Below are 19,385 nucleotides of genomic sequence, written 5' to 3'. Positions count from 1 at the left end.
AGAGAAATCATGAGGCTATTTTATCACTGGAGATCAGACCAGTCGAGGTGGTACCTATCGAGGTGATAGGCAATGGTTACACTGAGACATATCTAAAAAGGTAGACTTAACTTCACCTGCTGATTGACTGGGTAGGAGGTATAATAAGATTATCAGATTAAGACTGACTTGGGTTTTTAACCTAATTTAACTGATGAATGGTGGTACCAGTTACTGGGAGGAAAAAGATCCTGGGATGAATCAGGATTGGCATGAGTTGTGACTAGAAATCAAGAGTTCTACTGTAACACATGCCAAACTTGAGATGCCTATTACGTGTCCACCGTAGATACTGATAAGCAAGTTGAATATATGCTTCTCGTGCTCGTGGTCCACAGCAATGGTTGGTACTAGAACAAGCAACAGATCTTTTTGAGTCTTCTAAGCTTTCTCTTTTAAATCTATAGTGAGAAAATGGTTTTGAAAGATGAATTTTATGACAGGAATGTCTTTTCTAAATGGCAGTCATTTCCTTTGCACACTTTTAATCTGGTTTTACTCTAAAGTAAGAAGAGTTAAGTCATTCAAGATTGGTTCCCTGCCAGCTAAATTCCCAGAAAGAGTTGGCCTTCCGTAAAACCTAATGGAGTCTGGTTATGACTCACAACTCGGACACTAGGTTCTGACCATGTCAGGAGAAAGCCTTTTGAACTTGAAAAAGATTGCTTTAAAGAAGAAGACAGAGATATCTGTATTGCAATTTTAAGACCCATTTAACTCCTACTTTACTATCCAGTAAGAGGATAATGGTATGAGTAAAGATAAAGGCACTTATAGAAAAATGTAGTACAGATTTTCAAAGCCTCAGTTTTAGTGCTTAAAATTTTGATCTCATTTATAAATTGTTCCCACATGAACTTTATTCAGATACCCCTAAGGTACCATGTCATTTCAAGTAACCTCCAGTAGACTGTTCAAGAGTAATTTTTTTTTTTTCAAAATAACTCCAGAGGCTAAAGCTTTTTCTCCCTGGGAATGATGCCAGTTCATGAATTTGACCCATGAATTCTGGCGTCTGTCCACCCTTTATAGACATGGTCCAATCAATGTAGGAAGGCAGTGCCCTAAAGAAACAATTTTATATGGTTTGGTTCTATGAAAAAACACTATGTAACCAAATCTGCAGCCCTAAAATGATTTAGTTGAGGGACCATTTGCAAATGAGATTTGGTCTACAAAAGTGTTTTTGGCAAACCATTTAATAAATTTGCTTAGTTGCCAACAGGTAAAGATTCAACTATTTCTCACCAAGTGTAGATTGACTTTTAGTTTAAAGAGAAAAGATAGCAAAACTGGACATGTATTCCTTCAAAGCAACAAAATATATTTCACAGCAATTTCTCCTTTACCTATGGCAGGAAATATTAAGTTCAGTACTATCTCTATAACTCCCTATTAAACTCAATCAATTTACTTCTTTACACTACCCGCTTGACACTTTTAAGCATATAAATTTGTAGACCCTTGACATATACCCTCACTTACGTTTTAGTGAAGTTCTGTGCAATTTTTAGCCAAGTCCTAATGATAAATCAAAATCCTATGCTGAGTTCAATGGCATGGTACATCCCATTGTTCTTTCAAGTTTCTAACAGGAATTTAGTCTGTACCACATTCTCATAGCCTCATTTATGTTTATCACAGGTTCTACAGTAGCTGGTAGATACTCCAGGGTACTAAGTCTTGTGGTGAATTTGTTTAGCAGTCTTGACCTATTTGGAGAATGTGTGACAAAGACTTTCAACTATCAAAAGCAGCACTTTTTTTCCTGATAAAATTTGTTATTTGAGATGTCAGTAAAAAACAGAAACAAAACCAAAACCAAAATTAAACAAAAAAAAAAAACAAAAAAAAAAAAAAACCAAACAATAACAAAAAGGCTAAAACCAAAAACCAGCCTCCATTTCAAAAGTGAGGTTTTTATATTTACTAAATTTAATATATTTTCATAGAGTCACCCTGATATTTGATCTGAATCATCTTGTTCTAGACCTTGTTATTACCAAAATATATTTATTTCTGAAATAATTATGACTCTTATCATCACCAACCCTATGAAATCTCTTGGACTTTTCATTTGTATTTCCAAGAACAACAATAGCATGTATCTAATCAACCCACACTCTTTTTTACCTTGAGTCTTCCAGTTGGGAAGTCACTGTCAAAGATAAAACTTAGCTGTAGTCTAACGTTACATTTAATCTATAAGGTAGCTGGAGCACTACTTATGAGGTGCTAAATCCTGACATTAGCCCCTCAAACAGAACTTTAATTAATCACAGGGTCCTTTTTCTAGCTTACAGACACACTCAAAAAACCACATGTTTCAAATATATCTTAAAGATTAATGTAGATATGAACAGGTTTTAAGGGTCTAACTTGTATGCTTAGCACCCCAGAAAAAGTTTCCTAGATGTCATATCTAAACTTAGTGTCTTCTCCCAAAGTAACATTCATGACAGCTACTCACCTATTCCATTTTTGGTCAACCATGAAATCTTCTCCCCACCTCTGGACACTTCTTATTTTTACCTCCTCTATTCTTCATGTTGTGCTGGCTTCAGCCTTCTCCCCACCACCAGTTTTACCAGAACACTGTACTATGACAGAAGAGTGTGCTGTGTTCTGTATCACCAGGTCTTATCCTCCTGTAATTGATACTTGGCCCAAGGGCAAACAATTTAAGTTCTGGGACTACATCAGTTGACCATGAGAAAAGAACTGCTGGGATCATTACATATATAAAAGATTCACATAGAAATCAGATGGTAAGAAAAAGACCATGTTGTAAGGCAGTAAAATTATGAAAAAAAATGACACCAATTACTAAATAAAAGAAAGTGGACCAAAAAGACAAGGAAAAAACTCAATATAGGTAATTAGAAGAAGTTGGTTTACTTTTTGTAAATTTGTCTATATTTTTGAGTTTGTAGTTTTATCCTATACGTGTCCTTCCAGTTGTAGATGGAAAAATATTTTGAGATGTTGGTACTTCTGTTTTATGTTTCTCTTTCCCTCACCTCTATTCAAGCAAATATACAACTCTGTGCACATTACTTCAAGAGAAGTACGAGTCTCAATAGGGTAGAAAGAATATAGAGCTTAGAAGTATATGTGCTTTTTCTGTTTGTTTTCTGTTACCCAAACTATTAAGAGAACTTAGTAAGTTTGTTAGAGGAGTTAAGGGGAAAGGGATATATGGGCATGAGTGAAGCATGTTAGTCATGAAAACAAAATGTGTGTTTACCAAAAAAAAAGTGAAATAAAATAAATCTACCTCTTCTATTACTCCAGGTTGTACAGATAGGGGGGCAGGGAGGGGAGAGGAAAGACAGAGAAGTAAGCTTGTTCCTTGGTTTATAGATGGCTGTCTTCTGTGTTCATACTGTATTCTCTGTGTCTGTGTCCTAATCTTCTAAGGATATCAGTCGTATTGGTCCATTATATGATCTCATTTTAATTACCCTTAAAAGGCCCCATCTCTGAGTATAGTCACACTCTGTGGAACTGGAGGTTAGAACTTCAACATATAAATTAGAGGGTAGACAATTAAGTCCCACACCCCCCCCCCAAAAAAAAAAGAAGAGGTAAGAGGTCCATGGATCTTAAGAGTAGAGGAGCATGTATACTGAAAATGGACAGTGCCACCAGGGAATTTGTAGAGTAAGAAGCAGACAGAATACAACTATATGCTATCTCTTGACAGACAAGTGCATAGGTACAAAATAGTCTTCTGCCCTAAGAATGGTTTGCAATCAGTAGAAAAAGATCTGAAGGGATCTAAGCATCAGTGACATGGATTTGCTATAATAACTAGATGACAGATGACTGAAGGCCTGATCGGTCCCCTTTCTCCCAAATCTTGACACTACAGGGGAATCCTGGACCATGACATCAACTTGGGGGACAGAACTGATGTTATAAAAATAAGTTATATTTCCCCCCAAGCAAAAAGGCCGCACAGAATCAAAATTAAAGTTGTTTTTAGAAAATAAAGACAGTTGTAATACTTTTATACCTAAGTTTACGGACTAAAATTAAAACCTGCTATCGTAATAGATTCATTTAATATTTTGAAGTAACTTGCGTAGGCCTCTATCCTTATGATAAGAGAAGTCTGCAACAGAAAATAAAACTTACTAAAAGTTGCTGACCATGTACGGTGAAGTATATAATCAGGAGATACCCCTCTCAATCCTGTGCTGCTATATACAGGATAGTAATTAAACTGTCCAACTATAGTGTAAGGATCACACGCACACTGAGTGTAAGGTTCTAAAGGACCTTGTAGCTAATGTTCGAGAGAAGTTCCAAGAGAATAAGGCATGCACTGGTGAGAAAAGGATTAACTGCAGACCATGTTGCCTGCTGGAAGCAGATAAGAAAAGGCAGAGATAGCTTCTGACTCTGTTTTTGGAAACATTTACTGCTTGTAGGCAAATTCTGAAATCATTAAAAACTCATTATGCACATTACTGAATTCAAACAAATTTCCACTTCTGTTGCAATGGTTAAGAATGAATTCCTGGTATGTTGAAGGCTAGAATTTGGTATCGAGTTTTACAGGAGGGGCTGGACCCTCCACCAAACTCCAACCTTTTTGAAACCTTTCTATCCTATCTTTTGTACTAGGAAGGAGGATCAGAGTGAATGAAAACCCCCTTTTTTCACTCCAATTCAGCAACCTGCCAATCGCTGATAAATATAGTTATTTCCAACTTTATGGATTAAGGCCTAAGGCTCGAATGTAGTGTGAGCCAAAGAGCAGTAGTCAAATGTAAAAAAAGGCTCTTTGATGCTGTGTCTCCAGATCCCACCCTTAAGAATCATAGATTATTCACCATTATTAGGAAGATGGATTTTTGAGGACTGGGATGTCCCAAAGCAACACAAAATTTGCAGGTGTAAGAATCCAGGCCCCTTCATAGCAGGTAAGCCTCACTGGTGAAATGAACATGTTTATGTGATGCCTAGTTTAATATCCCAAAAGAATGACTCAAATCGCCACCATATCTTAGATGCTCAGCAATTTCTTGACCAGATTATAAGAGATGTTTTCAGCAGTCAAAAGTCTTTGGGCTAGAGAGTCCCCTTGAGGAAAGTCACTCCCTCAAGAAAGTAGAATGTGGGAGAATTAGCACTATGGACTGAGGTACAGATTCCACTGTCACTGAATGAGACAATGATCAAGATGTTCATGCAATTCACCAGTATTAGACCGTACTTTAACATTCAGTAATGTTGATTTTAACACTATTAAATGGGCAATTACCTTGCAGGGCAAGTTATTGTCCTTTGGAACAAAAATTCAGAAGGTATTATTTTCTAAATGGCATTAGGCTTTACTTAAAAGGTATATTAGTAGCGGTTAAAATTGTAGTTTAAGAATACCCTTAGGCAAGGGACACCTGGGTGGCTCAGTTGGTTGTGTCCAATTCTGGATTTTGGCAGAAGTCATGATCTTATGAGTTTGTGGGTTTGACCCTCATGTGGAGCTCTACACTGGCAGTAGGGAGCCTGCTCACTCTCTCTCTCTGCCCGTACCTTGTACGTGCTCTCTCTCTCTCTCTCTCTCAAAATAAACAAGACTTAAAAAAACAAAAAAAGAATAACCTTAGACAAGGTGTGGAGAATATAACAGAAAGTAGTACCAGAAAAAGAAGATACATAGGCAGCCTCTGGAGAGTGTGGATCCACATGATACAGATATTCATGAAGCCTGTGACTCTGTCTCTGATACCATCATAGCATTAGTCTTGGACCTTTTCTCTTTGAGGAAGAGAGTGCATTTCAGTGGTAGGTAGGTCTTGTTGAGAAAGGATATATATGGTTTTTGTTTTGTTTTGTTTTGTTTTGGTGAGGCAGATATGCGTACATGGACAGAACAAAGGAGCATCAATGTTTAGCTGGCTTACGTGTCTTCAAAGGGAATCATCACTTGCCTGCTTCCCCTGATGCTTAAACAAATATATTCTTCATATAACTGAGTCTCCCCCAGGCTACAGTTGATCTGTCTACAGGTTGGGTACGTGAACTATGGACAGTCAACTTACTACATTGCTGTGTGACTTCTTTGTGTAAATTTTGCCAACATGAGGTCGGTTAGCCAGATTCTTTCTTCTGACTTTGGGCTTGTGTTACTAAGAACTTATCAGTAGCAGAAGACTGAGATAAGATTATGATGTAGAAAGGGTACCAGAAAAAACAACCACCACCACCACAACAAAAACTGAATGCAGTTATAGAAAGCTATGTGAAGCCAAATACAAGAGAACACAATATGGGTGTTAATACAGAGTACCAATTGGTATAAAGAGGATAATGTAACAGAGACACTGGAGAGACTAGGCCACACAATCGCTGAGTTACTCGGGTCTCCAGTGCTATTTCTGGTCCACGTGTTTCACTTGGAATAACTACTTTCCCCTGTCTCCACCCATCTTTCTTGAGGTAGTTTTTATTCTCCTTGCTTCTGATCTACTCTAAAACCAAAAGGATAGTTAATAATCTGGTTTTTTCCTCATGTAACCATGAGAAATGTATTTAGTATGTATGTATACAGTATATAGTCAATGTATAGAGTAAATGTATCTTCATGTCAATATATACTTATTTACTACTCATTCAATGTTGGCTTCTCATCCAAACTTGATGCTGAAAATATTTCTAATTTAAATTTGTGGAGCTGAAAGAAAATGGTCTATATCCAACAGTAAAATTATACACTGAGTGGAAGTATAATATTTAAAAGGAAACAACAGATGAGGAGTCCAACGATCAAAAGGAGTATATTATAGAAGAGATGATCTGGAAAGTACTTATGGACTCAAGTCTTCACTGTTGAGCAACATTATAATAAATCAAGCAAGTTTTCACAAAGATGCAAATGTAACCCTCTACTTAGCACTATGATTTCATGAGACAGACCCATGGGTCAAATTCCATTGTGAGAGATGTCATATTTCAATAAAACACATCAATCAGAAAGTCTGAGGGTGGAGTCTATATATAATAAAAATATCAGTGCTGGGCTGACAGAGATGAATCTAGTGTTTGGTGGAAATACTTATGTTAGAATAGAAAGAAAATAGGAGTATAGCTTTAGGAGAACATGATACAGAACACTTCACCAGATGAAACGTATGGATGATTATCTCCTAATTAGTATAACAAAATCTCAATAGACGGCATATCGACATTACATTAGTATTCAACTTCTAAAGACAATTAAATTAGGTAATATTATGATTAGAGTTATATTAGCAAAAGTAAAACAGGTGTGTATTTTTTAAACTGCCATTGATTACAACTTTTTTTTTTGTAACATTTATTCATTTTTTGAGATACAAAGACAGCATGAGGAGGAGCAGAGAGGCAGATACAGAATCCAAAGCAGGCTCCAGGCTCTGAGCTGTCAGCACAGAGGCCAATGTAGGGCTCAAACCCATGAACCAGGAGATCATGACCTAAGCTGAAGTCGGATGCTTAACCGACTGAGCCACCCAGGTGCCCTGATGACAACTTACTTTCTAAGATATAGTTAGCAGTGAGAAAACCTGTAAATCTCCATTTTTAATAAAATTGAGAAAAATTTCTTGGTAAATTAGAAAATAGAATGCTGATCATAATCATGAAATTTTAATCATATTAAGTTAGTAAAGGATCTGTGAGCTTGATAGGGTATTTCACCTCCACTGTAGGAAAGCAGATTTAATATAGCATTTGTGATTGTAAAGGCGTAATACACAAAAGTTCTCTGGGGAGTCTCAAAAATAGATTTCTAGGACTACATTTAAAAAGAGCATTAGGGAAATAAATGAGAAATAAACAAAATGAAAAAAAAATAATAGGCAATTCCCTGAACTTAAAAGTATATGATGATTTTTTTTCAATGTACATATAGGCAAAGCAGAATCAAAGACCAACAAGGAGTGTTTAGAGTTTGTTCTTATGGAAAAAAAAAAAGCTGAAATAATCTATGGACAGTAACACAGTGCTTTTTAAAAAAGCAGTGTCCAGGAGCACCTCCTGGTTGGCTCAGTCAGTGAAGCATTTGACTCCTGATTTTGGCTTAAGTCATGATCTCCTGGTTCAGGAGTTCCAGCCCCACATCAGTCTCTGTGCTGACAGTGTAGAGCCTGCTTGGGATTCTCTCTCTCTCTCTCTCTCTCTCTCTCTCTCTCTCTGTCTCCCCCCCCCACCCCGCCCTTCTCCTGCTTGTGCTCTCTCTCTCAAAATAAGTAAACCTTAAAAAATTAATTAATTGATTAAAAAGCCGTGTCCAAGGCAAAAGGACAAATAAGGGTAAGAATCACTTCTTGTGATGAGATCCAGATAACCGGTGGCAGAATGAAAAAAGAATTACCCAGTACTGTTTCTGAGAGAATTTCAAAATTACAAAGGGTAGAACAAGCATGTTTCAGGAGCAATTCAACCCATGAGAAATAAATACATACTATGAAATTTCCAAACTGACTGCAGATTCAGATGGGCCACATCCTAGACAGAATATACCCTTATGAAAGTTAAACTACTGTCAGCCATTCTTAAGAAAAAAAAAAATTACAGAAAACAAGAGTGTTTGAAAACTGGGAGTAGAAGAAGGTTGACTTTCTTTCCAAAGTGAATAAAAAAATTGATTCTCAATACTCTAAAATAACATCTTGCTGTCAATCCCTACAAATATTTGAATGGAACTGGAAAAGCGCATGGCTGAGCAGAAAGAAAGGCAGCAGGACAGACACAAAGTAGGCCCTGGAGAGAGAATGCCTGCCCTCAAGAACTCGCTACTCCAAACACTATCTGCCCTGGAATTGAACTCTCGTTTTAACTTTACCTTTTAAATCTAACTCCTCGTGCCCAAGTTTTCTCATCTGTAAAATGAGGAAAATAACAGTGCAGAAGTCTTAGATTTGTGGAAAACACAAATCTAGTAAAATAATCTAGCTATGGTGGCTAGAACAATGCTTTGTATGCAATGAAACATTCGACAATTGAGCCATGACTACAACTCCTGTTACTATCACCATCATTACTACCACCGGTAATGCTACTGCTATGGTTCTCTGAAGTATTACATGTTTGGTATTAAACTGTTTTTTAAAGTAATATGCACATTCAACATCCCTATCTGGATTCAAACAAAAGCTGAAACCCGTTGTATTAGGTATCGCCGCAATGAATAGGACGTTGGATTCTGTGATTTCTATGACCCTCCCAGTGATTAGTAAAATTGGTATATTTTTAATGGCTTATTAGTAAATGTATAAATGACTGTGAAACGGATAAACGCAATGGCTGTATCTGTAATGAACTAAAGAAAATATGATCCACTCATGCTTGGAAGGGTCAAATGTGATGTATTCGGGCAGAAATTAGTGGCATCTGTTTGCCGTTCAGAATTTCACAAGTACTGAATATTACCACGTATGTGACACATTAAATCAATGTGCAATGCTCACTGGCTACAGTGATGAGAACTGTTATATACCGAATTTCTCCCTCTGTTAAGCCACAAAATATAGTTGATGATCAGTTGATCATTAAGATGCTCTTAATGAGCTTTTCAAATTTTGCAGGAGATTGAAACCAATACTGTATAGTTGATTTCCTATTTTATACACATGAAGGATGAGCAAGCTTTACATGTAAGAGTGATTTGCAGTGGATAAATGTGCATGTGTGACTATTATTCAAAACACAAAATGCTGCATTTTTTTAAAATTTTTTTTAACGTTTATTTATTTTTGAGACAGAGAGACAGAGCATGAATGGGGGAGGGGCAGAGAGAGAGGGAGACACAGAATCGGAAGCAGGCTCCAGGCTCTGAGCCATCAGCCCAGAGCCCGACGTGGGGCTCAAACTCATGGACCGTGAGATTGTGACCTGAGCTGAAGTCGGACGCTTAACCGACTGAGCCACCCAGGTGCCCCTGCATTTTTTTTATTAAAAACAAAATGTTACAGAAGCTTTTCAGCTGTGACTTGAACAAAACCTTTTTAATGGCACTTTGTGATGTTCCTGGAGCACAAGGAATCTAGGATGGTAAAATTCATTAACACCAAAACTCATCAAGAATTCCAACACAAACAGAATATAAGCAGAATAATTGCTGTGGAGAATGAAATGTACCTAATTTGGTATCTTCAATCTCTCTAAAATTTTGGGTGGAGCATTAATATATTAAATATATTTTCAAGTAATATTGAAAAGTAGCTCTTCACAAAGAAGGGTGATCCTCAGGGGCAGGTGGGTGGCTCAGGTGTTTGAGAGTCTGACTTTTGATTTTGGCTCTGGCCATGACCCCAGGGTTGTGGGATGGAGTCCCAAGTCAGGCTCTGTGTTGAGTGTGGAGCCTGTTAAGAATCTCTCTCTCCCTCTGCCACTCTGCCCTGCTGGCACTCTCTCCAAAATTAAAATAAATGATAATAAAAAAAAGAGGTGATCTTCTTTTTTTGAGGTGGAAGCATTAGTATGCTTGGAAACATTCTCTTCTTAGAAATAATCTATAGGTAAACGGGAAAACCAGAAGTAGATATAAAAACCTCACCTTTGAAGAAACCACATCGTTAGTCCCAAAACAAAATATTCATAGGCTGCCATATACATGGAAAATCAAATGAGCAGGGAAATGTTAGTCAAGGATGACTGCGGCTGATTTCAGACACAGATGGCTGCATGCGATTCCCCCAAGTGGAATATCCTGAGGGCCCAAACAAGCATAGTGTGCCAAGCTGTAGCAAATGTTTCCCTGGACTCTTTTGGGTATAACGAGTACAGGGGAGGTGGTGCTGAATGAGTAACACAAAGCCACAGTCTTTTTAGAATGCAGCACATCAGCAAGGTCATTTTTAGTTGGTCAACAATGAGCAACCCTACAAACGCTAATCTCATTTAGGTGAAAGAAACGAGGATTAAAAATGACTCTCTTACAGGGGCTCCTGGCTAGCTCAGTCGGTAGAGCAAATGACTCTTGATCTTTGGTTTGTGCGTTTGAGCCCCTTGTTGGGGCTACAAGTTACTTAAAAACAAAAATGACTCTTATGTACAAATATACATACACCTATGTTTTACAGGAATAGTGTGGAGTACAAACCAGTGTTTATTGCTGCCAGCTATATTAGTAAGAATGCACTGTTCAATGACAGCATACTGAAAAAACAAATCTACAAAGATGATATTATCCGAGCCAAGGCTCAGAGAAGAAAAAAAAAAAACAGATAAAGAACACTTATCAGAAAAAAAATATTGGCAAGGGTGCCTGGGTGGCTCATTCAGCTAAGCATCTTACTTCAGCTCAGGTCATGATCTCATGGTTCATGGGTTGGAGTTAACAGATCAGAGCCTGGAGCCCACTTCGGATTCTCTGCCTCCCTCTCTTTCTCTCTGCCCCTCCCCCTCTCTCTTTCTAGTCTCTCTTTCTCAAAAATAAACGCTTTTTTTAAAAAGGAAAAGAAAATTATTGCCACTGAGCAAATTCCAAGTGTATACAAACATGCCACCATGAACAAAGTAGTTATGGAAAGAATATTAAGAATGAATGGAAATATTTAAGCCTTTTGCCACCTTTTAAAAATCAGGTTGTTTTTGTTTTTTGTTCTTGGGTATAGGAATTCTATATATATTTTGGATATTAACCCCTTGTCAGATTATGATTTGCAAATATTTTCTCCCATGCTGTAACTTGCCTTTTTACTCTGTTGATTATGTTCCTTGATGCATGAAAGTTTTTAATCTTCATGAAATCTTTTTTCTTTTTATGCTTATATATTGTGTATCACATCCAAGAAATCATTGTCAAATCCAATGTTGTAAACATTTTACCCTGTATTTCCTTATATAAACTTTATAGTGTTAGTTCTTTGGATCTTTGATCCATGTGAAATCATTTTTGTATAGAAGGGTTTAATTTTATTTTAGTGCATGTGGATATCCATTCATGGACATCCATGTTGGACATTTGTTGAAGAGACTGTCCTTTCTCTGCTGAATGGTCTTCAGACTCTGGTTGAAAATAATTTGGCCACATATATTAGGGTTCATTTCTGGGCTATTCTATTCATTAATCTTGTCTTTATGCCAATATCACACTCTTTTGATTACTGTAGCTTTGTAATTGGTTTTGAAAATAGGAAATGTGAGAACTCCAAATGTGTTCTTCTTTTTCCAATTATTTTGGCTATTGGGGTTCTCTCAGATTCTGTATGCATATTATGATGGATTTTTCTAGCTTTGCAAAAAACACCATTGGGATTTTGATATAGTTGGTATTTTGAATCTATAGATTGCTTTGGGTAATGCTAACATCTTACTAATATGAAGTCATTCAATGCATGTACACAGGATGCCTTTTGATTTATTTGTCTAATTTCTTTAAGTAATATTGTATAGTTTTCATTGTATAAGTGTTTCACCTCTTTGGTTACATTTATTCCTATTTTACTTTTTAATTGATGCTATTATAAACAGGATTGTTCTCTTAATTTCCTCTTGGATAACTCATTATTAGTGTATAGAAACAACACAAAGTTTATTTAGTTATTTTGTATTCTGCAATTGTGCCAAATTATTAGTCCAAACATGGTTTTGTTTTTGGGGGAGGGTTTTGTAGAATCTTTATGGTATTACACTATAAAATCATGTACTCTGATAAAAGAGGTCATTTTACTTCTTGCTTTCCTGTTTAAACATTTTTTGTGTCTTACTCATGCCTAATTTTTCCGGATACAAGTTCTAATATTATGATGAATGCAAGTAGCAAAAGTAGACATTCATTAGGGCATCTGGGTGGCTCAGTCAGTTAAGTGTCTGACGTCGGCTCAGGTCACGATGTCACGGTTTGTGAATTCAAGTCCCGCATTGGCCTCTGTGCTGACAGGTCAAAGCCTGGAGCTTGCTTCGGATTCTGTAACTCCCTCTCTTTCTGCCTCTTCCCTGCTCATGCTCTGTCTTTCTCACTCAAAATAAAAAAAAAAAATTAAATAATTTTAAAAGTAAACATTCATGTGTTCCTGATATTTCAATATCTGAAAAAATATTTTATATAGAATAATCTCAAGCGAAATATAATGATCTGAATCTAGGACAAAAAAATTGAAATGGAATAGAGGCAGTTTTTGTACAAGCAAAGAAGTCATTAGTCCAAAAGGACATAGGTCTCTAAGCTAAAGGATTACAATAAATAAATTACAAACAGTATTAACATCAGCACCTTAAGTTTTACTAGAATATATTTTCTAATTTTTCCTGCAGGATTTTGATGGTTTCCTGCCTTACATTTAAGTACTTCATCCATTTTGAATTTATTTTTGTGTATGGTGTCAGAAAAGTGGTCTATTTTCATTCTTCTGCATGGTGCTGTCCACAGAGAAAACCATCAAAATCCTACAGGAGAAAACACGTAGCAACCTCTTTGACCTCAGCCATAGAAACGTCTTATTAGACATGTCTCTGGAGCCAAGGGAAACTAAAGCAAAGATGAACAATGATACCTCATCAAGATAAAAGCTTCTGCACAGCAAAGGAAATAATCAACAAAATTAAAAGGCAACCGATGGAATGGGAAAAGATATTTGCAAATGACATATGGGATTAAGGGTATCTGGAATTTATGAAGAACTTATCAAACTCAACACCCTAAAAAGAAGATAATCCAGTGAAGAAATAGTCAAGAGACATGAATACTTTTCCAAAGAAGGCATTCATATGGCTAACGGATACATGAAAAAATGCTCAACGTCACTCATCATCAGGGAAATACAAATCAAAATCATGATGAGATACTACCTCACACCTGTCAGAATGGCTAACATTAACAATTCAGGCAACAAAAGATGGTGGCAAGGATGTAGAGAAAAAGGATGTCTTTTGCCCTGTTGGTGGGAATGAAGACTGGTGCATCCATTCTGGAAAGCAGTAGAGAAGTTACTCAAAAATTAAAAATAGAACTACCCAAGAACACAGCAAATGCACTAGGAAGTATTTGTGCAAATGATACAAAAATGCTGAAGGGGAACATGCACCCCCATGTTTATAGCAGTACTATCAAAAATAGCCAAATTATGGAAAGAGCCTAAACATCCATCAACTGACAAATGGATAAAGATGATGTGGTATGTGTGTTTATGTATGTGTGTGTGTGTCTGTATACACACACACACACATGTTTATACATATGTATACATATATACATGTATGTATATATGTGTACATATATACATATATTTATGTGTATGTATTTATATTTATATATGTATATATTTATATATGTATATAAATAGATATATACTTATATATGTGTGTATTGGAATATTATGTGGCCATCAAAAAGAATGAAATCTTGCCATTTGCAACAATGTGAATGGTCCCGGAATGTATTATTCTAAGCAAAATAACTCAGAGAAAGATAAATATCATATGTTTTCACTCATATGTGGAATTTAAGAAACAAAACAAATGAACATAGTAGAAGGGAAGTAAAAATAAGATAAAAACAGGAAGGGAGGCAAACCATAAGAGACTCTCAAATACAGAGAACTGAAATTTGCTGGAGGGAAGGTGGGTGGGGGGATGGGCTAAATGTTTGATGGGCATTAAGGAGGGTACTTGTTGGGATGAACACTGGTGTTACACATTAGCGATGATTCACTGAGTTCTAATTCTTAAACCAATACTACATGGTATGTTAACTAACTTGAATTTAAATAAATAAATTTTTTAAAAACCATACATTTTCTAAATATCTACCTTCCTCTTTTTTTCCACATAATGCTCGGTTAGAGGTCATATTTGTTTTTGTTATCATTAACTTTTAAATAGTGATAAGTGTAATTAAGACATACTTTGGTAAAATGTGGCCCCCCAGCTACACAATGTACACATAGTGCATTTGCTGAACCACTCCTGTATATATTAAAATTCATCTTACTTCCTTGGGGACAGGGTCATTTTTTAGGGAGACCTTTTTTTTCGCTTCTATCAAAAGCCCCATGACTCTGGCTAGATAATACACCAACTGGTGGTGGATCACATGAAATAATCTTAAAATGTACACCTAATCATTGTTATCAATGTGTTTTACATTTTCCCAAACTTTAATGCATTTCTGTGTTCATGCATACATATATAATGCTTCAGCATCACCAATGACATATGTGTCAGGATAAATATGAGCAATTTTAGTTTGAAAGGTCATTATGAAAAACCTCTTTGAGGAAGTGTTCAAATTTAAAGCTGATATGATTAAATTTCTACAATTGAATGAAAATTAAATCTCGACTCAGCAAAGAATGTTGAAAATAATGATTTGACTTAGCATAATATAAGTGCCAGCTGACCTTATTAACACACTTGAAAGCAATACTTTATTATTCTCAGGAGGATGCCTGTGTTGCAAGAATATTTCATTGGCCAAAGACTATATCACAGTATTGTGTTCTTTCTCTATTGGAATAGTTGGAGAGGTTCGTTGTTCATATCATGTGGTTATCTGAAGGAAAAGAAAAACTTGCTGATTTGTTATTTATTTAGGGAGTCCTTGCCAGCACAAAATAATTTTAGACAGTATTTTCTCAGCTGATTTAGGCAATTGAATACCTCCCTTAAACTTTCATAAAATTCACCAATGGAGTCTATCTACTCTTAAAAGAACCTAAAAGGTAAGTTTTTCTCATGAAAAAATACAACATCTTACCTAGAAGCAAATGCTACTTTCAGTTAAATTTAATTCATACCTATTTGTTAAGCAAGAACAATCCTTTAGACATTGGACAATCTGATACAGAGGTAATATTAATTGGGCAATAAAAGTCCTCAATGTCAATAGTAGGGAGATTAAATAAAGCACACAAAAGAAAATATTAAAAAGATAAAATTAATATTGTAAGAGATGAACAAAAGTGCCCTTTCACCAAAATATCTTAGAACAAAGATGCATTACTGAGGCATTTTTATAAGGCAAAATTCATCTCCAGAGAAGACACTGGGCTTTGTGGTCAATACTATACCTACTGGACAGTAAGAATAAATGCAACCATGTAGATAAAATCTTGGTCAATAGTCAATCACTTTATAAAGATGATCATTTATGATTATGGTTATGATTATTTTAATAATATTCCCTTAATCGATACATCATATACCTCTCTTAAATACATCAAGAAAATAAAAGGCAGCATTTTTCAATTTCTTAATGACCCATATAATTTTTTAAAAATAAAATGACAGTAATAATCCAGAACTTTCCTTTCCTATCTGCTGAGTGCAAGTCAATGGCATTTGTCCTGACCCAAAGAAAGGAACACTGGGAGATGTTACATCAACATCTCCCCCAACATTATAACCTCCAAAATAATTTTTAAGGTTCCTTTTTTTTCCATTTTAATTCCTCAAAATGAGTACCTTTGTAATAAGACAGGTTTTAAAAAGTCTTGTTGGAAAAGTAAAATAGCATGAATTCTTTTTCATGTCATGGGACAGGATGGTTAATAGCGAGAAACCCATTAAATGCAAAGATTAGTGTGATCAGAGAAAAGTCCATCATAAGAACAGGGCCTAGTATCAGTTTGCCGCCCTTAAGAGGCCTGAAGAATCAAAACACCATTGTTGGATGCTTTTGTAGGATAATAAAGACATTTCGCTAATAAATCAACTTAAATGTACACATGGTCATGCATAATTAGCTCAGCATGAGGTACCTTAATAGTCTATACCTTTACTTTGTATTAATATGCTGAATGCTTAAGATTAACATTTTATGTCATGTCCACATTTTCAGATCTATAAAATGCTATTCTTTCTCAACATGTGGAGTCCCTGGATTATCCTTTTACTATTCCTTACAGAAGTCAAAATATTTTTCCGCTTAATCTTTTTTCCAAACATGGCTTTTATAGCTTTTTTTCTCCCTCATAGTCAATGATCAGAATCATATCCTGCAGTCTATACTGAACTAGTTTCCCTAAGTACTGAAAAGAAATACAAAAAGAGGAATGAAATTTTGATATACGCTTTGCACCCTGTAATATTCCATTGTCTATGGCGACCAAGTGAACTATGTAAAGAAAAATAACAATAACAAAGTAAGGCATCAATTAATTAGGGATTTATACTCTTGATCTTCCCATGCATTAGAGGTACAGTGTGGAATGAATGCTTTTATTTTCTCAAAATGAGTGAAAGAGCATTAACATCACCATCACAAGCTTGACTTTTACAACTGTTAGGGTAAAACTCCTAAACTTGGACTTTAAGTAACCTATTGCCTCAGGGGAAGATGGTGGAACAGGAGGATCCTAGTCCTATGGATACACAGAGGTAGCAGCTCAGAGTAAGTAACTCAAAAATGACCTGAGGACTGGAGCAACAGACTCTCCACAGCTAAATGTAGTAAAGAGGCCACACAGAAAAGGGTAGGAAGCACAGACACATGGTCAAGAGCCTCCAGACTTTCTGCAGGACAAAGAGACTATGCAGGCATCGACGGGGAGAGAGTAGGCCCCACACTAGGCACCCACAGGCACAAGGGACCAACACTGGGAAGACAGATTCCCACAACATTTGGCTTTGAAAGCCAGAGGGGCCTGACTTAAAACGTTCTTACCATCAGTGGGGCTTAACACTTGGAACTTTAAAAATCAGCATGCTCACCTCCAGGAGAGCCAAAGGGCAGCGAGATATGACACTAAGTCCCTTCCCTGAAAGATAAAGCACAACCAACAACCTTGCTGAGATATAGCATAGAAGCAACAATGAAAAAGACCTACAGTCTTTTTGCTAATTTGTTTGCTAATTTGCTAATTTGTTTGCTAATCTCAGAGCATGTACTGGAGGGGAAGGTATTTTTGGGGGACTTCTCCAAGAACAAAAGAGCTGATGGGCAGTTTCCTTCCCCCACTGATAGCCTAGATACAGGGACACCTGCAGGAATCAGCCCAGCATGAATACTCCATGTAACTGGCTAATAGCATACCCCCAATCCCATGTTCTTCTGGGGACTCACCCCCTCCAATACTCCCTTGGCTGGAATACACAGCAAAGCAGTATCACAAGCTGGCAGTGTGCAAGCAGACCTGACATGGCCCAGCACCAAAGTGACTCCTGACCTGAGGAGAGGGGAAGAAAACCATAATTACCACTTCGACTGCAGCCGCAGCAGTGGGAGAGGGGAAGACATCTAGTACAACTGAAGGACTTTCCCACCAACTAAAGCTTCTCAGGGGACAACACAGGGAGAGCACCCTCTAGTTCAGTGCCAGTGAAGCTCTGGGAAATGCCATTCTAACCTGAATCAATCCCAAGGCAGCCCCACTGCCCACTAATAACATAGGGACCAAACTCTGTCCACAACAGGCAAAGAGAGACATTGCAGATGAAGGGAATGTCTTCAATGATGAAGGCAAACACAGCTCAGCCACAACAGTAGGGTGCATGTCACAAACACAGAAGGTGACCCTGAAGCACCAAGTTGTGGTGAACAAAGAATATCGCACTACAGTATTTATAGGGCAACTGTGTTCAAGACCAGCAGATATAGTCGACTTTCCTAAAACAAAACAAAACAAAAGAAAACAAAAAAAAACAGACAATGAGTCAGTGAGACAAAATCAGGAGACAAATGAGTATGTCCCAAATGAAAGCACAGGACAAAATCCCAAGAGACGTGAACAAAACAAAAGTAAGTAATGTACCTCAGAATTTAAAATAATGGTTACAATGATTTTCACTGGACTTGACAAAGAGTGGAGGACCTCAACAAAAAGATACAAAACCTAAAAAGAAGAAATCAGAGTTGAAGAACTCATTAACTGAAATTAAAAATACACTAAATGGAATAAATAGTAGATGAGAGGAAGCAGAAGAATGGTTCAGCAACCTGAAGGACACAGTAATGGAATGCAATCAAACTGAAAAGGATACAGAAAAAAATAACAGAATGTTAAAATAGATTGAGACCTCAGCAACACCATCAAGCATAATAACATTCACATTATAGGGAAGGAGAAGAGAGAAGAAAGGAGAGAGACAATTTATTGACACTATACACCTAAAATGTGCTGGGGAGAGGAGTAAAAAAATTACTGATTTTTAAATAGTTTTTTAATGTTTATTTATTATTTTTAGAGAACGAGATGGGGGCAAGGGCAGAGAGAGGGAGCGAGAAAATCCCAAGCAGGCTCCGTGCTGTCAGCACAGAGCCCAATGTGTGGCTCAATATCACTAACTGTGAAATCATGACCTGAGCTGAAATCAAGAGTCTAATACTTAACTGACTGGGTCACCCAGGTGCCCCCCCCCCAAATTTAGTGGTTTTAGAATGAATTCACACTTAATCAACCATCAACTTAAAT

This window comes from Panthera tigris, chromosome B3, assembly GCF_018350195.1.
Source record: "Panthera tigris isolate Pti1 chromosome B3, P.tigris_Pti1_mat1.1, whole genome shotgun sequence".
Lineage (NCBI taxonomy): Eukaryota > Metazoa > Chordata > Mammalia > Carnivora > Felidae > Panthera > Panthera tigris.
Note: the sequence above shows the minus strand (reverse complement) of the source record.